The sequence below is a fragment of the Anolis carolinensis genome, chromosome 6, assembly GCF_035594765.1.
Source record: "Anolis carolinensis isolate JA03-04 chromosome 6, rAnoCar3.1.pri, whole genome shotgun sequence".
Taxonomy (NCBI): Eukaryota; Metazoa; Chordata; class Lepidosauria; order Squamata; family Dactyloidae; genus Anolis; species Anolis carolinensis.
This window is the reverse complement of record NC_085846.1, coordinates 101763822-101788514: the sequence shown is the minus strand read 5'-3', so window position 1 is coordinate 101788514 and position 24693 is coordinate 101763822. Positions and strand designations below refer to the sequence as shown.

The following is a 24693-nucleotide window of genomic DNA, read 5'->3' as shown; positions in this document are numbered from 1 at the left end:
ACAACATTATATATAATAAAACTTGAACATCAATGGATTTTGGTATCTGTGGGGTGGGGTGGTCTTGGAACCAAACTCCAACAGATACTGTACCAAGTGCCTACTGTAACTATAGCAAGTTTCCTGCTCCCTACTGTTTTTGTATATAGGTAGACTGAGAGGTGGGGATAACAAATGCCTGTTTGGTTCTCACAGGAAAGCTTATGATCTAATTTTTTCTTGTCTGCTAGAATGCCATGCCTAGATGAATGCAGCCTAGCTACTGACTATACTAAATGTAAACTACCTTCTTACATTCTTACATTCTGTGACAATCCATTTGGAGTAATGGTCATGTTTAACTAATATTCTTTTATTGACAGAAGGATTGGTTGCGAAAAGCATTTTACAGTGCAGTCCTAAAATATCTTGTATAGGAGGATTGATGAAGGAAAGTTCAGGAAATATAATTTTTTTCCAGCTAGAATGATGGAGGATATATGTGACTGTGAGGCTTAAATAAGAAAGAATTGATGTGAGTCTTTGCAATGTCTTTGGATTGTCAGTGAAATGATGCTACTTAACATTAAATACTTGACTTTTGTTGTCGAAGAGCAGGAAGATCAAAGGCATGGCACGTAGATCCTCTGCATGTTTTTTCAGTGTGACAATTTTTGGCATTAATTCCTTTTCTGTAATATGTACTGCTCTTCTTCGTGGAATCTATATTTGCCAGCTTTATGCAGCAATGATTTGTCAAACCTGGTGCGGTATATGTCCATGCAGTCAATTAATTCTGAAAATTCATATTATGCAATATTTTAGATCAATGGTTATGGTGAGGAAGTCAAACCTGCCACTGTAATGGCCTATATCGATTCCGTCACCTCTAATAGTGTATTGAATTCATTAACATCCATGCATGCAAAATAAATGGTTATGCTGTCATGAAGTTCACTGGGTAGGCAGAACATTTCTTAGTCTGCTTAACTAGATTGTGAGAATAATGTGGGAAATGAGTGTCAGGTGCCCTCAGATTATTGGAAAATGTACAGAATGTACATGAAATTCAGCATGGTTATAGTGGTTTGGATGTTAAATGAGAGTGTGTCTACACTTCAGAATTAGTACAGTTTTTCCATGGCTGAGCATAGATTAGAACCTTAGTTTTTCAGAGTCATAGGGTGTGCCTATACTGTAGTATTAATGCAGTTTAACACCACTTTAACTGCCATGCTTGCCTCAGTGCTATGGAATCATGAAGCTGAAGTTTGGTGAAGCACTAGTGCTCTCTGTCAGAGAACGCTAAAGGCCTTATCAAACAACAACTTTCCTGATTTCGTAGCAATAAGCTGTGACAATTAAAGTGACAGACTACATTAGAACAACAATATAGGCTCACCCTAAAACTCTGGGAAACAAGAATTTGAATCCCTGCTAAGCCTTCAAAAATTAGATTATTTGGAGTCATATTCTCTTAGGGTGGGAGGAAAGCTATGACAACCCCCTCAGAATAAATCTTGCCCCCCAAAAGTCCCATGAGTTGTCATAACATACAAATAATGTGCAGTGTGCTAAGAATATTGGTAGATGGCATATTTATAGATAAATAATGGCAAAAAATTCTCCCCCCATACATTATAGGTTAACTTTGGGGTGGACAAACATGATAGAATCATATTTTCCCATTAACCAGTTCTAAATCGGTTAAAAAATGTCTGTTTCCAACCCCTCCCAAAAAAACCCAAAAACAATTGTTCTAATCACAACAAAAACAACAACAACAACAACATTAGTAAAGAACTGGTGGGATCACAAACCTGCAAAGGTATTGGAGAATGAGCACGCAAAGATACTGTGGGACTTCCAAATCCAGACTGACAAAGTTCTGGAACACAACACACCAGACATCACAGTTGTGGAAAGGAAAAAGGTTTGGATCATTGATGTTGCCATCCCAGGTGACAGTCGCATTGACGAAAAACAACAGGAAAAACTCAGCTGCTATCAGGACCTCAAGATTGAACTTAAAAAACTCTGGCAGAAACCAGTACAGGTGGTCCCGGTGGTGATCGGCACATTGGGTGCCGTTCCAAAAGATCTCAGCCAGCATTTGGAAACAATAGACATTGACACAATCACAATCTGCCAATTGCAAAAGGCCACCCTACTGGGATCTGCACGCATCATCCAAAAATACATCACACAGTCCTAGACACTTGGGAAGTGTTCGACTTGTGATTTTGCGATACGAAATCCAGCATGTCTATCTTGTTTACTGTGTCATAATAAAATAAATAATAATAATAATAATAATAATAATAATAATAATAATAATAATAATAATAATAATAATTGTGCAGTTTTCTGGCATTGTATATTTCTGCCGCTTCTGTGACTGTTCATTTGTATTTTGATTCCGTAGCCCACTTGTCGATGGATGTCCAGAATCAGCAGCATCCACTGCGGTCCTTTTTATCCTGGGCGATGACCGAGCCAGTATAGACTTCGTTTTGGTTTGATTCTCCATAATGCTAATGGGTTAGGTTCTCTTAGTTCTACTCCTCAGCTGAGACCTGTCTGGCTTGGTTGGACCTGCTGGTAGTTACACTACCGCCAGCACAGCTCTCAGTCATCATTGGAACAGTTAAGCCCCTTCCCCCACCACAACAAGGTGGCACCTACGGGGTGCCGTGCCAAAAGATCTCTGCCGGCATTTGGAAACAATAAGCATTGACAAAATTGCGATCTGCCAACTGCAAAAGGCCACCCTACTGGGATCTGCACGCATCATCCGAAAATACATCACACAGTCCTAGACACTTGGGAAGTGTTCGACTTGTGATTTTGTGATACAAAATCCAGCATATCTATTCTGTTTGCTGTGTCATACAATAATAATAATAGACTACAAACAGCGGCACAACTATGTGGCCCAAATGATTCATTGGAACTTATGCCTCAAGTACCACCTGCCAGCAGCAAAGAACTGGTGGGATCACAAACCTGCAAAAGTATTGGAAAATGAGCACGCAAAGATACTGTGGGACTTCCGAATCCAGACTGACAAAGTTCTGGAACACAATACACCAGACATCACAGTTGTGGAAAAGAACAAGGTTTGGATCATTGATGTTGCCATCCCAGGTGACAGTCGCATTGACGAAAAAAACAGGAAAAACTCAGCCGCTATCAGGACCTCAAGATTGAACTGCAAAAACTCTGGCAGAAACCAGTGCAGGTGGTCCCGGTGGTGATGGGCACACTGGGTGCCGTGCCGAAAGATCTCAGCCGGCATTTGGAAACAATAGACATTGACAAAATCACGATCTGCCAACTGCAAAAAGCCACCCTGCTGGGATCTGCACGCATCATCCAAAAATACATCACACAGTCCTAGACACTTGGGAAGTGTTCGACTTGTGATTTTGTGAAACGAAACCCAGCATATCTATCTTGTTTGCTGTGTCATACAACGTCGTTGTGTCAATAATAATAATAATAATAATAATAATAATAATAATAATAATAGTAACCTGCCCTGTCTCCCCGAGGGAACTCATAATGTAAAAGAATAATGTAAGATTCTGTTTTCTGGTCTCCACATGAATCATTTTCATTTCATTTGGTGGTTTCTTTTAGCATCAAAGAAGAACCATATAGCAACAGCACCTCCTGTGTCTGGAAGTCCACCCATTCTCAGTAAAAAGTATATGGTTTACATGCTAGTCCCCTACCTCAATTTTTACATTGTTGCATCTTACCAGTTGAGGAATCAATTGTCATTCCAGTACAGGGAAAGGTAACTGAGGAGGAGGTAGATCCAATTTTGTACCTGATGCTATTGAAAGTGGTATTTGGTCACTTCTGGGTTTAATTTTTGCAAGTTTTCAATTCTTTTTTTTGTTTGATACAGTATGACTCTCGTACCTGTGGGACCAGTATCCGTGGTTTCGTTTATCCATATCCTACAAAAGATGTTTCCTCTAGATATTTTCTTGGCCCTCCCAATCAATAATATGATATTTGGTCCCAAAAGTCCTTACAATCAGTGGGCTTTGCTATTATTTGTGGTTTCGCATATCCATGGGAAATCTGAGAATGAATACTCTATGGATATGGGCTTGTATGTTATTTTTATATTCTTTGTTGGGGGCCAAAAAGTGTGCTTTGTAGCTTTGGAACTATTTTGATGGAATCATCTGAATTTTTTAAATTGAGGTAATGGAGGATTCAATGCAATCTCCAAGGCCCTAAGACCTGCGTGCCATGCAGTGGCCACATATTCATCACCTAGTTTTAGGCATTTTTTTCTGCCAGCGACCTTCATTTTGTGCTGACAGAGCTGTTTACTCTCCTGGCTGACAGAACCTGAAATAGAAACAGTAGCCACAACATGTATTTTGTTTTTTGGTTCTGCATGAGGATCCCTGAGAATCTAGGCCCTAAGGAAATTGAAACTTGAATATAGTCTAGTCTTGGAGCAACATATACCAGCAACTTCGGAAATATCTACCATGCCACATACCTGTTCTGTAAAAGGATAGAGTGAAAAATCCAAAATCCATGGCTCACCACCTGGATAGGTATTTTATCAACACTGTGTCTTTATTTGGATGGGAAATTTGGAATCATTTCAGCTTGGTCAGTTCCTGGATAAAACAATCCTTTCTTTTTCATTGCTTGCATGTTGTTCATGGCCTTTTTATGGGATTTTAAAAGAACATTTCATTGATGTCAATGCTGGCCTTTGGAGACAGAAGTTCAACTGCAATTAACATTCTGAATGTATTTCATAGCATCAACTCTCATTGAGTGGGAACCCCTGCTGCCTTTCTACTATTAACATAAATGCCGGTGCAAATAGCGTTTAGGTATGTTGATAGGAAGCAGTTGGTGGCATTTCACTGTGGGACACAACACTTTCATATTGCATGCATCTGTTCAAATAATGTATCCATGCTCAGCGACATGAGCGTAAGGATAGAAACATCTGCCCCTGAGACCATTTGCCATAAAGCAGATGCTTAGATCTTTATTTATGCAGATGGTTTGCATGAAGAGCTTGGTAAGATGATAAAAGCAGGGAAGTTTGACAAAGACTTCCTGTGTGTGGAGCAAACCAAAAATAAAGAAAAGGTGTTAAGACATCTGTATTTTACACAGACACATAATTCAAGGAAGAAGGGAAATCAATATAGATCTGGTTATTCCTTTCATGAAGAAGATACACTATGATTGACATGACATGGAGAACTACAAACAAAAGACTATTAAAGTTTTGGGCAAAACACATTATTTGCATAATTCATGTAGATGAACATACCAGCTGTGGGCAATATATACAGGTGGTCATGGGGATCCGCAGGATATATTTTCCCAGACTTCGCGTTGTTACATGACATAACAGATAATAGCAAACCACATTGAAATTAATGACTTCTGGCCCAAGAGTGCTATAAGTCACCCTGGAGGGGACATACTGGTATTTTGGATGTGGCTAAATGAAACAGCAGTAACTGGTTCTGCAGATATGGGGATCATACTGTATTTATTTTACTTATTTAATATCCATTCTGCCTTGCTAAGGATGCATTTAACTGAACTGGCTGTATTTAATTCCCACTGAAATCAATGGGGCTTACATTCAGCTAATTTACTTTGGATCCAACTCATAGTTCCTGATCAACTTCCTTAGTCGGCTGCATTGTTTGCTTATTGGACCACCCCTTGCATGCAGGGCTCAACTGTGGGTGTGGATCCAGAAATATTTCTGCAATTCAGTGAATATGAAGAAGACACCTGATATAAAGTTTTGCCAGTTGCCAGGGCAAACCGGCAACTGGCAAAGCTTCCCCAGTTCAACTGCCAAAGGCAACTGGATGGGAAGCTGAATTTTAGTTCAACACCAGAGACGGATGAAGCTGCGACATTTCATCTATTTTGCAGTATGGATGGGCAGTCATATCTCCTGCCCATGTGTCTTTAAGTTACAAGACTATCCTAAACTTGATTCCAGGTGTGGGAAAGGCACATCTCTATGTGTGAAAGAGAATAATATATATGTGTTTGTTTCCAAAAGGTACCAAATGTTTAAAAAATTGAAAAATGTATCATAGGTTCCAGCACATTGTTGGCTAGGAGTAGAATAGTATGGACAGGTCAAAGCTATCAAAATGTATCATATCACTTCAGTACAGGGCTTGGAAAATTGCATTTTATACCTAAAGAATGCATATCCTGAGCACTTTTTTATTCCTATAAACTTTGTTCAGGTGGATTGGGTACCCTTTGGAAACAAGCTCCACATATATATTAATGTGATTTACAATGGTCAGTGATATGTGTGAGTAAACTATGGGAAATATTGCCAAGTTTCAGCAGCTGAGGTGGAAATTTATCTGAAGGACGATGGAGTTCATTTGTGAGACAATGTGTTATAAATGTGTGCTATCCATACATCACAAGTGAATTGCCTCAATTACACTGCAGATCTAAACTGCTGCAAAGCAATGGAAATGGCTTTTTTCCCTTATGCAACAATAAATGCCTGCTGAAACAAATATGCATTTGCAGCTTAATGGAAAACATGCAGGGTTTCATTGTGAAGATTTGTTATGATTAGAAAAGTGGCAGAGAAGCAAGCAAAAGCCGAAATAAACAGATTTATAGTAAACCTCAACTAGAACACAGGTTTCTCAGATCTAAGAGCATGTCTATAGTATAAAATTAATGCAGTTTAATGCCACTTTTACAGTAAGAAACTTCTTGATGTTTCTGTAATTTCAGTTAATTGGTCTGCATCTCTGGAGCAGCAGAAAACAAGGGTGTTCCATCTTCTCCATAGGATCCGTACATAAAGAAATAAATACAATAAACAATTTTATTCACCAATCTAAAAAAAGTCTAAATCTCTCCTAAATGTTTTCTCCTCAAGTTTTCACACTCTTCTCCTTGCTCTCTCTTCATTCTGCTGGATTTCTCTGCTATCCAGATTTAGATTTCCTGGGGACAGCATTTTTGCTTTTATCATATATCATTGGTACTTTATAAATAACCACAGAGCTATTTAGTAATTGCAGGATGAATAAATTTCAATAGTATTCACTCATCAGTTCAATAATTTAATTACTCAGTTGTTTGGAATTGGTAGAATAGTTTAACCAAATATATTTTAGTGTCAAGTTTGGCTATATGATCTCTGGTTTCAGGGTGATTCCATAAAATATTCAGTGCTCCTCTCTCCATTTCAAAGGCTTTAGAAAACAAGTATTTCCTTTATCTTTTATATTTATTATTCAACTACTGCAATATATCAAAAGGACAAAATCAAAGTATAAATCATATCTCTGTTGAATAATGAGTGTTGTGGCCTCAGTTATGGGCTGTTAAAGTAGAGAGAGAGAAAAAAAGATCACTATCATTCCGATCTTCTTGTGTTTCTTTCTTCTTTGGGAAAGTCAAGCCAAGCAAGTACTTAGTTTAATTTTTCTTTTGATTTCTTTTAATTTACTGCTTTTTCTGGCAGACTGCTGCTATATATTGATTGCCAACACAGCAGATTTATTTTTTTCATTTTCCCATGAAAAGTTTATATTTTATGGAAACTGTTCTATTGGCTTGAGGTTTGATTTATATTTTCAAAAACTAATTTGGCTTTACATAACCATAAAGCTTATGTAAAATCAGTGCTGCTGGGTTAATACTGCAGTACTAACCACCTCATCCTTCTTTCTTTTATTCCGCAGTCGTTAAATTAAAATAGTATGGGTTTCTGTACAATTCAGTAATAAAGACAATGTTTAGGTCTCGTTTTCCTGCATCTTTGGAAAACAAATAAAAGGTGCTCTTTCATGTATAATTCCTTTGGCATTTTTCCTCTTATTAACAAAAAGGATTTTCTGCATATAGTTATATAAGTTATGGATAAAGCATATAGTTATGGATAAAGATTCCTAGGAGCCCCAAAAATGGCCCTGGAAGGCTGCATATGATCTGCTGGCCTATCCCTGATAGAGGCGGAACCCTAACTCTGTCCTTGATTTTCCTGCAGAACCCTAACTCTGTCCCTAAGCACCGTGAATCCACAAAATTCTTTCTTCTTTCATCTACTCCTATTGTTGAAGTGTTTTGTATAATGTGTTATCAAAGATTTTCATGGCTGGAATCATTGGGTTGCTGTGAGTTTTCTGGGCTGTATGGCAAAGCTTCTGGAACATGGCCATACAGCCCGGAAAACTCACAGTAACCCACTGTTTGTATAATGTAGGTTTGGAAATAAAGAGATTCAAAGTTCATTTTTAAAGCAGAGGTACATTGAATTTCAATAAGATGTTCATACTCTGGAATGGACATTTTTAAAAGTGTTAAAGATTTTTTTGCAAAACATCTGTGATGCTTTTGTGGAACCCTAGGGTTCCACAGGGGGCCCCTTGTGGCGCAGCAGGTTAAACCGCTGAGCTGTTGAACTTGCTGACCGAAAGGTTGGTGGTTCAGATTCGAGGAGTGGGGTGAGCTCCAGCTGTTAGGCCCAGCTTCTGCCAACCTAGCAATTCGAAAACATGCAGATGTGAGTCGTTCAATAGGTACCACTCCAGCAAGAAAGTAACAGCTCTCCATGTAGTCATGCCGGCCACATTACCTTGGAGGTGTCTTTGGACAACGCCAGCTCTTCGGCTTAGAAATGGAGATGAGCACCAACCCCCAGAGTCAGACACGACTAGAATTAATATCGAGGAAGCCTTTACCTTTACTAGGATTCCATGGAACACAGTTTGGGAACCACTAAAGTAGAACACTGAGTATTGAGTTAGTTGATACCAACAATTCAACAAACAATAAAAATAAACACATAATAGTAATAATAATAATAATAATCCCCCTGATTGGGGGGGGGCACCTTGTTGTGGTGGAGGGTTTAACTGCTCCAAGGATGCTGAGAGCTGTGCTGGTGGTAGTGTAACTACCAGCAGGTCCAACCAAGCCAGAGAGGACTCAGCTGAGGAGTGAAACTAAGAGCATCTAACCCATTAGCACTATGGAGAAACAAACCATGCCAGAAAACCACACAATTATGAAAAAGGCTCTGGCATAAACCAGTACAGGTGGTCCCAGTGGTAATCAGCACACTGAGTGCTGTGCCAAAAGATCTCAGCCAGCATTTGAAAACAATAAACATTGACAAAATCATGATCTGTCAACTGCAAAAGGCCACCTTACTTGGATGTGCACGCATCATTCAAAAATACATCACACAATCCTAAATGTTTGTCTTGTGATTTTGTGATACGAAATCCAGCACATACATCTCGTTTGCTGTGTCATACTGTGTTTTTGTGTCAGTATAATAATATTAATAATAATAAAAACTTTATTTATAACCCTCCCTCTCTCCCTGAAGGAACTCATTACACAACTAAAAATAATTGGAAGCAGTGAGTTGAACAGATTATGAATTCTTACAAATGGTCTATTATCCATTCTGATTTATTATCTATTCTGATTTAGGATCTAGTTCTATATTTTACATTACATCATATCTGCTGGACCAGACCAAAATCCTATTGCAGCAGTATTCAGGCAGATAGCACTTTGGTACATCTACTCCAGTTTTGTTCAGTTTTGACTAACGGCAGCTTAGGAGATTAGCATCTAGATTCAACATGAGAGGTCAGAGTTATATCTTATTGTGTTTGTAAACTGACCTGATTCTTTTGATAATGCACCATATTATGGTATCAGCTGCATGGGATGAGCATATCAGCTCTCCTTCTACTGTTCCCAGAGTGTGAAAAGTGCCTGTTCAGAACATACACATTCTTGTTCAGAAACACACATTCCAGGCTTTTGAAGAAAATGGAATGTGATCACTTGAGAAGAAGAAGAAAGATTGTCTTTTCTCATTTTAATACAGTTTTTACATCCGATTGACTCTGTTTTCCCTTCCCTACAACAAAAATTAGCCTTAAAACATTGATTAGAAAAAAACAGCTCAAACCAAGAAAAGAGACATTCACAGATATGTAGGGAACCCCATATTTTGGTGCCTTTGCAAGAGTCAATAAGGCAACCGCACTTTGAAATATCATGTGGTCAAACATCCCATCTGGAGGAGCTTACATACAAGAAATGACTGAAGCTTTTTAGTCCATATTGGTGAAAAATAGAGGGAAGGATCCTATAAGTTTATAGAATACTGTTGTGTGTGAAGAAAGTAGATAGACATTTATGCTAGAACTAAGAGCCCATTGAGCCAAATTGGGCAGGAAGAAATTTAGCCCACAACGCTCCCAAAACTGGAATAGTAATTATGTTCTATCATTTTACTGTCTCTCTAGTTTTTCTAGTGGGTTTAATCATGGCGGTTTATGTAATTTTCTTCAACTTGGTATCCCACATGCTTTTGATATTGGCTCCCATGGTCCTTTACTATAGGCCATGTTAATTGTGGTTGATGTGTTCAAACCATAAGGAGAAAGCCAGGTTGGAGAAATAGTTACCTCAAAAACTATGCATGTACATGTATGGGTACGTACAGTATTGTGTGTGTGTGTGTGTGTATGCATGTGCATATGTACAGTATGTACTATGTATATATAGCACAGTAAGCCAATTAAGTCTCTCCCTAGATGTTTCCACCTGATTCTGAACTGGCTTTCTTTATGTTATCTTTTTAAAGCATAATTCTTTTGGGTTATGAATAGACTTTACTAGGACAGAGAAACAAAGAAGAGATTCAGTGCCAGGTTTCTTGGGACCATCAGGTTACAATGTAGGATTCTCTTCTCCATAGTTATATTATGCCCCTTTTGTGGGTGAAGGAAGGTGACCATTGTTGATATGTGAAACACATGAGGCCCTGATATCTGACTGTTCGGAAATTATTAATATGTACAAATTCCCTAATAGGATTACGCTCGTTTTTGTATGATATCTTAGAAAACAATCAGAATGTATGACTCAAAAGATCTAAAATTTCTTTTCATTCATTTATATTGGAAGAGGTAATTACAAGTGAAATGCAAATTTCTAGGATTGAGATATATTAATTTCTGGCTCACATATTATTTTCATGATTAAAGCAAAGACAGCTTTTGGGGAGCAAAAGCTGTCTTTTGGTACTGTCTGTCAGTACCAAAAATTGGGTCATACAATGACCTGCTATAATGTGCTCTTCAAATAAATCCTTGCCCCCACCCCTCTTCATATCTCTCCTCATTAAGAACTTTAGCCATTTTGACTACCACACTTGGATGTTGCTTAGCCACAGGTGTCCCAATTTTAACTTGTCAAAGGTTGGAGGATAAGTGTCAGTGGAACAGTGAGTTTGCTGTGCCTTTTAACCCATACTTTAAAAGAAGTAGTCAATGTGTTATACCAATGTAGAGCTGAGCCCCCTCTGATAGCTCTTTTCGGGTTCACACTAGAATTTACAATGGATTAACTGTCCCAATAATATACTGTAGAAACCATCAGACTAGCTGTTCCAACTGTGGGGAGAGAGAGTACAAGCACAAGCAAGCATACTCTTCCCTACCTTCATTGTGTCTAGCAGATTTTTACTAAAATTGATGTTACCACAATGCAAAATTCTGGGGTTTTACCATGCAAATATAATTGTGTTATGGCAGCCAAGGCCTTTCTCCCACATCCTAAAAAGTATCCTGTGAAACAAGAGAGATTTTCCTTCCATACTCACCCACCTTCGCCAAATAATTCTGCGCCCAAGAGTCGAGCCTCAGGTGGCAATTTGTGGCAGATCTAGGGAATGAGTCCCTAAAATTGTCTTTCCCTGAAATAATTGTCAGGCTATGAAGCCACTTGAAGAGGTTTCTCTCGGTCCCAGCCATAGACAGTGTGAGAGCAATATAAGGCAGCCATTAAAGAACATCTAAAATTTAGCTTTAGATTGTGAAGAAAGCCCACTGCTGCATTTGTTGCATTTCCTCAGACTGAATGACTTGGCAGAACATTGCTAAAAGAAAGCCGTAATTCTCCATTATCGATAGAAGCAACAAATCACAGTGGTGAAGGATAAGTGGCTCATATTTACTTGGGCTGGTACTGGTGACCTAAAGTCAAGAGCTGTACCAGCTACTTCATAGCAAGTTAGTTCCTTCCCAATCTCAATTATTTTTGATTGAAGTAAATTGGACCTGCTATAATGTGCTCTTCAGATAAATCCCTACCCCGCCCCTTCATATCAAATCAGGCAACAGTTGAATCCTGAATCCTGTCCAACCACTTCATGCTATCTGCCAAAACATTTTTGTCCTAAGTGCAAATCAGACATGTCTGCCAGTAAATTTGCCTTCATGCCCCTAAGTCATCTGGTCACCTGCAATATGTTCTGCCAAGCTAATCAATGTTGGCGAGAGGGAGAGAGACGACTTTCAAATATTGACAGACTCCAGAAGGCTTTCACCGCTGGGCATACTAAAGAAGATGAATGACTTACCTGCAAAACTTTCAGACAAAGTCTTGATTTCTTTGCCACTTTATAGACATGCTGGCAGGGAGATTCTGGGATCCATAATCCAGAAGAATAGCATTTCCAAGTTCCATATAAACTTGGATATAAGACTGCAGGTGGGAGAGAGGAAAAAATGTCAGGGTAGCTTTAGGAGAGAAGTTTTGATTTATTATGCCGCTTTTCTGAAAATATGTTGAGTCCAAATTGTGCAACATAAATATACTTTCCCACTTGCATTATATTTTCCTAGGCCAACAGCTTAGAGCTGATGAATGTCTGAGACAACACTGGATGGAAACAGGACTGATTTCCAAAATGTTAGTTGTGCAATGACAGTCAAAGGCAAGATTGCTTCAGACATTGTAGTTGGGACACATGAGGTCATATAAGGAGGAGCTTCAATAGCCCAATGGGACGTAGTTCTTGTACACATTTCTTTATGAACACCTGATTCCAGTACCATAGCAAACACTTTTGAAGTCTTCCTCTTGGTATCAGGAGCAATTTACCATGTGAGATGAGTTGGAGCACCACTACTGACTATCGAAATCACTCCTGGAGTTTGTATTTGATTGGGTGTTCCCTGTGAATTTGTGGAGACAGTGGGACATTTGACCAACAGAGCTAGCTTCTCTCTACTGGAGAGTCTTAAGGTGGGTGGGTGCAGTTGACAGTGTGAGGGATAATGCCAGTTCTGCATGGTAGACATCCCTTCAGCTGCCTGGAAACCAATCGAAACAATGATTCATGGGGGTGATACATACCTTATGGTCCTCTCTGTCACAGGCATGGGTTATATAGCAACCTTATGTTAATTACAAGCTGAGCAGAGTTTTTGAAAAAACAGTGGAGAATGGTTGATCTGTATAATATTAGGAGTGTGATTCACCCAGTAAAATAAAAATACTATGTATAAATCTAGTAATTTTAACCAAAAAATTGGGTTGAACTACAGGTCAGTCATGGAAAGAAGTGACAAGTGGAGTGCCGCAGGGCTCCGTCCTGGGCCCGGTTCTGTTCAACATCTTTATTAACGACTTAGACGAAGGGTTAGAAGGCACGATCATCAAGTTTGCAGACGACACAAAACTGGGAGGGATAGCTAACACTCCAGAAGACAGGAGCAGAATTCAAAACGATCTTGACAGACTAGAGAGATGGGCCGAAACTAACAAAATGAAGTTCAACAGGGACAAATGCAAGATACTTCACTTCGGCAGAAAAAATGGAAATCAAAGATACAGCATGGGGGACGCTTGCCTTGACAGCAGTGTGTGCGAAAAAGACCTTGGAGTCCTAGTGGACAACAAGTTAAACATGAGCCAACAATGTGATGCGGCTGCTAAAAAAGCCAATGGGATTCTGGCCTGCATCAATAGGGGAATAGCGTCTAGATCCAGGGAAGTCCTGCTCCCCCTCTATTCTGCCTTGGTCAGACCACACCTGGAATACTGTGTCCAATTTTGGGCACCACAGTTGAAGGGAGATGTTGACAAGCTGGAAAGTGTCCAGAGGAGGGCGACTAAAATGATTAAGGGTCTGGAGAACAAGCCCTATGAGGAGCGGCTTAAAGAGCTGGGCATGTTTAGCCTGCAGAAGAGAAGGCTGAGAGGAGACATGATAGCCATGTACAAATATGTGAAGGGAAGTCATAGGGAAGAGGGAGCAAGCTTGTTTTCTGCTGCCCTGCAGACTAGGACACGGAACAATGGCTTCAAACTACAGGAAAGGAGATTCCACCTGAACATCAGGAAGAACTTCCTCACTGTGAGGGCTGTTCGGCAGTGGAACTCTCTCCCCGGGGCCGTGGTGGAGGCTCCTTCCTTGGAGGCTTTTAAGCAGAGGCTGGATGGCCATCTGTCGGGGGTGCTTTGAATACGATTTCCTGCTTCTTAGCAGGGGGTTGGACTAGATGGCCCATGTGGTCTCTTCCAACTCTACTATTCTATTCTATTCTATTCTAACTGCTGTATGTTAATTCTTATTAAAAATGGAACAATTCCCTTCTTTGAGTAGAGTAGAGAAAGGCAAGAGCTTACGACCTCATCAAACGTGCCTCCAGAATCACCACAAATAGTGGCGATTCTGACAGTGCCTATCTGGGGGTGTGGGGAACATGTCGCTCCATGCCCCTCATGGCCTGACTCACCCTAGTCCCCATCCCACAGGGGGAAGCATAAGCTACCCGGTTTCCTCCCATCGATCCAAAGCAACATGGGAAGTCTCCCATTGTGATGACTCATGGGCCATGTAGTCCCGTTCCAAGTACTATTGTGGCAGACGAAGAGGAAAACTTTGGTTTCCCACCGTTTCAGCCAGAATTGGAGCCCTTGCACCTGCAGGATGTTTGCCCTCCAGAAGTCAGCCAAACAAGCCTTGGGCAGAAATCTCTCCCGTTCTCTCGCCGGGATAATTATAATCGAGATAGAGGCGCTAGGGAGGCGAATCGCCGAAGCGCCAGGATCGCTGCCAGACAATTAACTGATTAAGCCTGTTTCCCTTGGGAAATATTAAGGAGTCATGCATCTGGACATAGTATGGGTTTCACTTCTTGTTCCCCAGGGAAAGTGTTCCTTGGCGGGAAAACAAGATCCTATATAGGTGTTTACCCGCAAGGAGATTCTTGTGGAGTCAATTCGTCAGCTTCAGGAGTGAGATCGTGTGTAGACTACGCTACTCCAGTTCCTTGTTTCCAGGACCTTGTTCTCGTTCCAGCCCTGCCTTGTTCCCCGGACCTCGCCACGGATTTCGCCACGGACCCTGTTCTTGTTCCTTGCTTTTTGTTGCCTTGAATCAAGCCTTGTTTGCCAAGAATCTAGTTTGCTCTCCAGCCTTGTTATCAAGCTCCATTGGACTAAAGGACCCTGTCATTTCCCCACACTTTGCTCGGCAAAGTGTGTGTTTCGGTTATTGGATTATAACTTTGGACTCTAATATCTCATATTGGACATTGATTTCCTGGACTATATTTGACCTTTCCTGAAAGGTCTACTTCTGAACTATATCCTTCACTTGTTTTTATTGACTTTATATATTCCCTTAATAAAGATATTAGATAGATTCTGGTCTCTATGCATGGTTATTGGTGCTCTGCAGCCTGGGTCCTGACACCCATGTTGCCACTGTACCTGCATGCACTGGTTCGCCTTTTCTTTTATGACAGAGCCCCGCAGAAGTTGCAGTGCATTGTGGGATGGAAGCCGGTAGGCTCTGTTGTAAAAGGATAGGTGAACTGGTGCATGCCACCAAATTTGCCCCCGTCTGATGAGGTCATTAGTCCATCCCAGAAGAACCTAAAAGAAATGCCAACCCCTTCTCCTCTCTCTCCCATGGTACACCTTCTGGACTTTTCAAATGTCTGGGTGGAGAAACGGCGATGGCGACCAGAGGCAGTTGGTATTGGCGCTATCCCGCTCTGAAGAATGACCCTCAAGTTATCCATGGATCATATATCAAAATCCATAATTTTGCCCCCAAAATCTGCCCTCAATTTAAATATGTGACATATAAATGCAGTAGATTCACTCCTCTCTGTGTGCACCCCAGGATACAATCAGTGCTTCCTTAACCTTTCACCCTCTTTACTGCTGAAGAACAGAGTACCTGAACTGAAGAACCACCTGTTTCCCCACGTGCTTGGCCATCATCTGCTATGGCATAAATCCAATTGCTAATCCCATCTGGATTAAACTCACTGAACATTTACAATGACTTCACTGGTTAGGAGATTCTAAGATAATATCATCTTTTTTTCTTTAAAAACTCTCCACGTTTATAAGCTCTGCATTATGATAACTGGAGATGACTGATCACGGCCATAGTATTTAAGAGTGTTTACCAGAAAGTCAAATTTAGCTTACATGGAAGGATGATCTGGAGTTTGGTAACAGCAGTTTAGTCATGGAAATAATTGCTGACAAGGATGTGAATCTCCTGTCCTTTGATGTTTTTCCAGAAATTTTTGCGAAGACATTTGCCAGGGGTAGTACAGTAGAGTCTCACTTATCCAACACTCGCTTATCCAATGTTCTGGATTATCCAATGCATAGTCAAAGTTTTCAATATATCGTGATATTTTGGTGCTAAATTCGTAAATACAGTAATTACTACATAGCATTACTGCGTATTGAACTACTTTTTCTGTCAAATTTGTTGTATAACATGATGTTTTGGTGCTTAATTTGTAAAATCATAAACTAATTTGATGTTTAATAGGCTTTTCCTTAATGCATCCTTATTATCCAACATATTCGCTTATCCAACATTCTGCCAGCCCGTTTATGTTGGATAAGTGAGACTCTACTGTATTTCTGATTGGTAAATGAGACGTCTCTGGTTATTTGGTTCTGTAAGATATAACTCCTGCCTTTTTTCATTCTCATTCATTTAAAACATTTGTTTTACCTCTCTTCCAGCACTTTGGTTTCTTGAAGTTGTTGACTGGGAGTTGAAGATCACCTGAATGAGTATGAGAACAATAGGTCTATAGTGTGAAGTGGAGTGTAATATGGAGTGTATCCACACTTAGTCATTATTGCCTTTTGATACCACATTAAGTGCCATGATTTCACTGTATGGAATCCTGGAATTTGTAGTTTGCTGAGTAACTTAGCATTATTGGTCAGAAAGTTGTAATACTGTAGTTCAGGAGAATGGCAAAGCTCAGGATTCTGTAGGCGACATCATAATTACTTTTGCTGGTCAGGCTGTTAGTTCAGGACTCAGGTCATCTGGCTCCAAATCCCCATTTGGCTATGACATTCTCTAAATGACACTGGAGCAATCATTTTCTCTCAGAATAACCTATCTCATGAGGTAGCTGTGAAGATAAAAATGAGACACTCTTTGGAGAAAATATAAGCAATATTGATAATTTATATCCATCGTGAATTGTAGCCTTTAAGAAGTTTTGTTATGTTTGGTAGCGAATAAATCCATAAGAAGTTGGAATTGCCATTTATTCAATAAGTAGAATTTGTTTTTCCTCTTTCTTGTGACCTAACAAGGGAATGATTGCTTTGAATTGGAAAGCTGATGCTGGAATTTTCATGCCTGTTAAATCTACAAAGCAAAATAATTTCTAACGTTAATCACAAAAACACATTGGGTGTCATTTCGCTTTCTGTTTCTGTGTGTGTCATGCCAACACACACGCCTGATATAATGAAGGTTTAAGTAGCTTGCCATTCCCCTTTCAAGGTGTCTGCCATTCAGAATATCAAGGTCTGATTTAATACAGTGATACCAGTTTTTCACAGCTTTGCCTTTTTCCTCTTCTTTATCTTCAACAGGCCAAATAAAAACCTTAAAATCTTCATAAAACCTTTCAAAGCATCTAAACATTGACTCCAAAAAGGATGGCTAAGATCATTCGGAATGAAAATTATGAGTTGTTTGAGTTTATTTTTATCTTCTGAGCTTATAAGAAGAGCAAGGTTTAACTCCTAATAAAAACCATCTTTAAGATGATCCACAATATCTTGCTAATAGATCATCTGGCCAGTTACTGGAGTATTTGATTATTTGATATGTGAAATGCTCAAAACTTGTACTTTGTATAACATGTTGATACCAAATTCTTGTTTCCTGGTGGCTGTGTTTTGACTATAATCTAGTTGCATAGCCTGGGAATTTTACTTGGGAACTTTATTTTTGAACTATATTTCAAAACATGGCCTCAGGGATTGGGGGATTGTCGCAAAAAGGACATTTTCCAAGTGCTATCCTTCTGGCACTCATGATCTGAGTTTACTGTTAGAAGGAATAGTTGCATAGTAAAACAAAGGTCTCTGTTCCTCCAGCCCATCAGAATAGGTGTCTCATCCTTTTTTGTTTTTCATCTTCTGTTGCACTCCTTGCAACCCATATTTTCTTTCTTATAGCTTCTCAGATCCTGCTTGGCTAATAAATTGCCCATATTAAACAGCCTTGTGTAAGTTTCAATCTGTATTCTCAGAACAGTATTTTGGTTTCATATACAGCCTGCACAGGATGACTCTCATTTGTAATATAATAAATAGCTTCAAAGATGTAAGTGGCAGGCACAAAATTTGAAATAAGACTTGCAAGATCCAGGAGAAGGAAATCAATAAATCCAATCAGCTAAGAACTAGCAGCTGTCTGTCACAGCAGTTTACAAACAGTGATGAATAACTCAAAGGCAGAGAAAACAAGTAAGAATGTGAATCCCAAAAGAGATAGCCAGATGATATTCAGCTGCTATCTAGATAAGGATAAAAAAAGACATACACCAAGCAGCCATTAAATGACTAGCTTAGAGACTTGCTTTGAGCATTCCAAAGCAGCACAAACCTTTCTCCAGTCCTTTGCCCTGTGAGCACCATTCAGAAAAGTGAGTCAACAAGATATAAATCCATTTAGAAGCTCAATGTCCTTATAGGCTCATGAATGTAATATAACAATTCATATAAGTTAAGTCTCAATGCAGTTAGACATTCACTTAACTATTCCTATGGCCTGAATTACTGTTGCCAGAAAACATAAAATGTGTCGCTTTGGCTAAATGTTTATATGCATTTAGAAAAGTTATTTTTTTAACTATAGCTCCCAGAAATTGGTGCTCAGCAGTAGCTGGGGATTCTGTGTTTTGTATTCTAAAGTATAACTTTTCTCAACTCTGTCTTTCCAGTATGATTTGATAATTATTAATCATTTTGGTCAGTTTTATTTAAATTACGTGGACAGCCCTGTAACCCAATTGTTCAATTGTTCTATCTACCAACCGATGGAATTAATATAGAGTGCGTCTATATTGTAGAATTAATGCAGTTTGACATTACTTCAACTGCCATGCCTCATGTGATGGAAGCCTGGGAGTTGTACTATTTATGACCTCACCCCACTTACCTAAATCAGTATCCTAGAATGCTTCCATCCTGTCTTCTGGACGGAGCCTCAAGCTGGCTATCACACAACGTTGTGTGACTTTCAGTGGAGGCTCCGCCCTCCCACAATGTAGGAGGCTTCCTGCATTGTGCTGGCTTCAATGGAGCCAGCACAAATCCTCTACACAAAGGTGACACTTTCCACATGTGATATGGGTAGTATCGCTGAGAAAGAGCTACATGCGGGGTGACAGATTTGCCCTGCTGCTCCTCTCTTTTCTCACCAAATGCTTTGCCTAGCTTTTGTGATGAGGCCTTTACTCTTCTCTGCCCACCAAACTACAACTCGCAGGATCCCATGGCATTGAGCCATGGTAGTTAAAGTGATGTCTAGCTCCATTAAGTCTACAATGTAGGCGCACCCTCAGTGTGACTGACCTAATAATGAATTTTCATGGCTCTGCAGAAATCTGAATCCAGATCTCCTAAGTTCCAGCCCAAAATATATCCAAGTTTTCATCTGTGAAATACCGTGTGTGTGTGTGTGTGTGTGTGTGACACAGTTGCTTGGTCCTGAAATACTGTTAAATATATTATATTGCAGAATTTTGTGGAGATGCTAGAATGAACAATCAACTACTTATTATAATGCTGTGGTACAAGTCTATATTAGAGTTTACTTCTGATTCAGCAAGTAACTGGCTTGAAACTGTATTAGCACTGGTGCTGTTAAGATAACAAAAGACAATCTCAGTAATATATTTTCAATGTAGCCGGCTTATCTGCCCTGATTGTCCTGGCTTTTCTGCTAAGTGTAACCGTGGAAGATAATTACTATCGTGTGTTACCTGAGATTACAGGGTTGCTTTCTTGCTAATGACACTAGAAGAGCCAAGCCGTTGTTAATATTTAATCAAACTCCTCACTTAACAATTGGATAAATGAGGTGTGTAATTGCACAATTACAAAAGACATTCCAGATAAGAACTCTCATGTTATTAACACTGAAGGCTATTGCTATACTAAAGTTTTTTTTGTGTGTGTCAAGCTTATCATTTAAAGAAAATTCACATGGGGCGCATCTGCATTGTAGAATGAATACAGTTTAACACCACTTTAACTGCTATGGAGTTGTAATTTGTGGAGGCACCAAGCCTCTTTGGCAGAGAAGGCCAAAGACAACATAAAACTGCAACTCCTGGAATTCCAGAACATTGAACCACAGCAGTCAAAGGGGTGTCAAACTGCATTTATTCTACAGTATGGAATGGTCAGGATTTCTCATAACAATCCAGGGACAGTTTAATACAACTTTAACCAACATGGCTCCATTCTGTGGAAACTTAGGCTTATTGTTTGAGCAGCACTGAAAATTCTTATCAGGAGAGCTTTAGTGCTACAATTGAGGGAATATTTAATTTTGTAGTTGCATAATGTCTCAAAGCTGAATTAGTAACTTTCCTCAATCTATTTTTTCAGGTTGATTTAAACACAAGTATATTTTCAGATTTAAAATTCCAGGTTTGATGTGGAATCAATGGGTTTACATACATAGCCTAGTTAATAAAATTTAGTATTTTAGACATGTCAGTTGTATGGGTGGCAGGGGAAGTGGGGGGGCACAGACCTATTAAACTATTGTTCAGTCCCAACCAGACCACAACCATTTAATCAATGAGATTTACTTATGTGTTGGTACACTATTCAGAAATTGTTTCAGGCCTCATCTACACTTCCAGTTTGAACTGCATTATACGGTTTGTGTAAACACATATAATGCAGATTGAACTGAATTGAACTAGATTACATGAGTCTACACTGCCATATAATCCAGTTCAATTTGCACTTTAATGGGGCCTCAGTGCGTCTGCTTTAACTGGGATTAGCAACTGTTAGGCCTGGTACATGATATAACCACGCATGTTATTTTTTCTTAGCCTATTTCATTAGTAATTGTATACATCCCTGATATATTTTTGGTGGCATTTCTTCATCTCATTTTAAATTTTGTAAATAAATAATTGTCCAAAAACATAGAGAATTCCCATTTCTTAAGAAACTCAACTTTTGGGAAAAATTGTTGGACCAGATATTTTGTAGATTTGGAATGTTGTGCTCTTTAGTAATTAGGTAATATTCCAGTATGTAGCCAGGAATGTGCTTCTCTTTAATATTCATGCTTTATATATCAATGCATCTATCAGTAGTAGTGTATCTACATATTGCCCCAGTTTTTATGCTTCAGATGTTCAGATTAATACAAGATTTTGCTTCCCTGCCTGTCAACACCTTTCTTTTAAAAACTGTAAACAACAGCAGCAGCAACATATACAGCATAAAACATGTGGTCACTTCCAACAGGTAGTATCAGAAAAGGAAATCTATACAGGAGGTGTAGATGTTTGCCAAGATTGTACATCACAGTCTATGTTGCTTGAATTTGCAAATAATTCCTGGCTGCTCACTGGAGGGAAGGATATTAGAGGCAAAGCTGAAGTATTTTGGCCACATCATGAGGAGACAGGAAAGCTTGGAAAATATCACGATGCTGGGGAAAATGGAAGGGAAAAAGAAGAGAGGCCGACCAAGGGCAAGATGGATAGACGGTATCCTTGAAGTGACTGGGTTGACCTTGAAGGAACTGGGGGCATGTTCCCTCACATTAAAACATAGCTGATTACACTATATGCAGATCTGAGAAACATTTGGACTACAACTTCAATAATTCCCAGCCAGCATAGCTATTCTAACAAATGCAGTCCAATAGAGTAACTTTCCCCAGCTCTGACTAGATGGATAACACTCCCAACATCATGGAGGTTAGCCTCCCAGATTAAAAAGCAGAGCCAAAAATACTGTATGGTATTGCCAATAATATTGTGGCTCCCTGCCGTGTATTGGGTGCATATAATGCCCGAAATGGACCTCCGTGGGTCAGGATCTTGAACTACTTCCTAATCTGATGCTCTGTGTTTCTTCTGAATTCCAGACCGATGTTTGTCTCCCTTGGCAACATAGAGGAAGATGTGCGCCAAACATCTGTTGCACATTCAGCTGTACTTGGACTTCTCCGCTACAAGTTACTTCTTCCAGGTCCCTTTTGTCGTAAATTACATACCTCATCCCTTCTTCTGTTGAATAAGTCCTCCAAGAAGGATCGCATATGAATAAACTCCACTTCAAAGCTAATGCTTTAGCCCTGCTTATTAAAATGTAGATCGGTTAAGAGGATGTTCCTAATCGGGCAGCGTAATGAAGGAAGCTTTTATAGGCTTGATGGCATTGAAGTCTGGATTTTTGCAATGTTCCATTTTCCGGTCAACAAAAATGACAGGCAATTAAAGGTATCGGACTTAATATGCCTGAAGAGTGAGGGAAAATGAGAGATGAACCAGTGTCCTGGTCTGGTATTAAAAAGAAAAGAGGGACTTTATTTAACTGTAAACTGACAGGTGAAACAGCCCAGGAGAAAGTGCCGGGAGTGATTCAGGGACATGGTTTTTGAATTGCTGATTTTAATTTCTCTCTGTGCTAGGATGGGAGGAGAGTTATGCAACAGTCCCTTAATATCCCTCCCAGCTGCGGAGAACAACCACATCTGGCACGTAACAGTGCAATGGAATTATATTTACGGCCGCACAGTTACTAAATACTTAACTACAAATATATGTTCAACAAACCTAATTGGAGAAGAGGGGTAGATGTAATATGTCACATAGCAATACATTCGCTGGAGGGAAAAATGACAGGAGGCAGGTAACATTTTCCCTCAACTTAAAAACCCCAGGTTACCAGAACTGGAAAAAGGTTAGTTAAGTTAGCATCCTTGGCTGACTCTTAAAATGGGTAATCTCAGGGAGAGCTTGGTAAAGTTACGTTTACTTTACCCAGCCAGGATGTTTATTCCCATATCCTCTGAGGAGTTCAGGACTTGTAGTCCAGAAAAATAGGAGCCAGGGTTTGGGTGGCGGGCAAATTGTGCTGTTAAACGATGAAGAACTGTAAGTGAAAACTGTTTCACTTACAATCAATATGTCTAACTTTTATTATTTACATGAGGTGTTCCATTGCAGTTTTCCACTTCATGCACAAAATGTCTCAAAACCAAACCACTTAAAAGAGTGTCAAGCTCTTGTGCATGGTCACTTAGTGAGCTTACAATTGATTGAAGGCTGACTGAGGATTTTAGTTCATATAACTATAACCTTTATTGTTGTTGTTGCTGTTGGTGGTGGTAGTATGTGTCTTCAAGTTGTTTCCAACTTGCTTCCAAGCCCTTCAGAAATCCTACTATAGCCTAAATACCCCAAAGACACCAGATCCAATCTGATCTTGGAAGCTAAGCAGGGTGGTGAGAGATCACCAATGAACACAAGAGGCTACATTTTAGAGGAAGGAACTGGCAAAACCACCCCTGCGCACTCCTTACCCAAGAAAACCCTATGAAATTCATGTGGTTGCCATAAACCAATAGACAACCTGAAGGCGCGCACACACAAGGTGACCGTATCATGTTGTTTTGTGGCATGATTTGTTCAAAGAGAGATTGCTTTTCCTATCCTCTGTGGATGATGTCCCAATGTCACTTAACCAGTAACACTGGCTCCCCGCCTATGGAACGCCCTCCCCATTGAAGTCAGGCAGGCTCCCTCCCTCCTATCCTTCCGTAGGAAGGTAAAAACTTGATTGTGGGGCCAGGCTTTCGAATAAGAATCAGCAGCATTAATTACTATTATGTATACTGGAACTCAATTGACAGACCCAGTCTTTTAAACTTGTACACGCCTATCTATATTTTATAAATGCATTTTATGAATGTTATATGTAAGTTAATTTTTTAACTGATTTATAGTGTATTGTACTGTTTTTATATGTCTGTTTTATTGTAAGCCGCCCTGAGTCCCCTGTTGGGTGAGAAGGGCGGGATATAAATATTGTAATAAATAAAATAAATAAATAAACACTGCAGCTGATAGGGATTTGAACCCCAGTCTTTAGAATCATAGTCCAATACTCAGGCTACTACACTAGATAGTTCTTGTGGCGTCTTCCAACTTTATGATTCTGTCACATTGTTTTCACTATTTGTTAGAAAGTTGAAGCATGTACTTAGTCCCCTCCATCTCCACCCCAACACATTATTTTTCCACAAGTCAGGATGTAAACCTGAGTCTTTCCAAACCTAGGCCAATATTCTGAGTCCTGTGCTAGCCTTCTGGTATGGACAAAAGTTGTTCAACAGATCCCCAAGGATTCTTTTTTGCAGTATGGTATAGAAACTGCATTTGTAAGGAATTTTGGGAATACTCAAAGACAACTCTGACCACGTATTTGAGGAGTTCATTCTCATAGTGTCCCCTCTAAGAATTTTTTAGGTCCTCTTTCTGCTCGAGAATA

At 39.6% G+C, this 24693-nt stretch overlaps 1 long non-coding RNA gene across 1 annotated transcript in view; it reads left to right on the top strand.

Moving 5' to 3' along the window:
- LOC103279095 (uncharacterized) overlaps window positions 1-24281 on the top strand; it is a 37719-nt gene extending 13438 nt beyond the window's left edge. Inside the window, exon 3 of the long non-coding RNA XR_506549.3 lies at window positions 22286-24281. This is a non-coding gene — a long non-coding RNA (uncharacterized LOC103279095). The remainder of the gene's footprint in view (window positions 1-22285) is intronic.
- The last annotated feature ends 412 nt before the right edge of the window (window positions 24282-24693 follow it).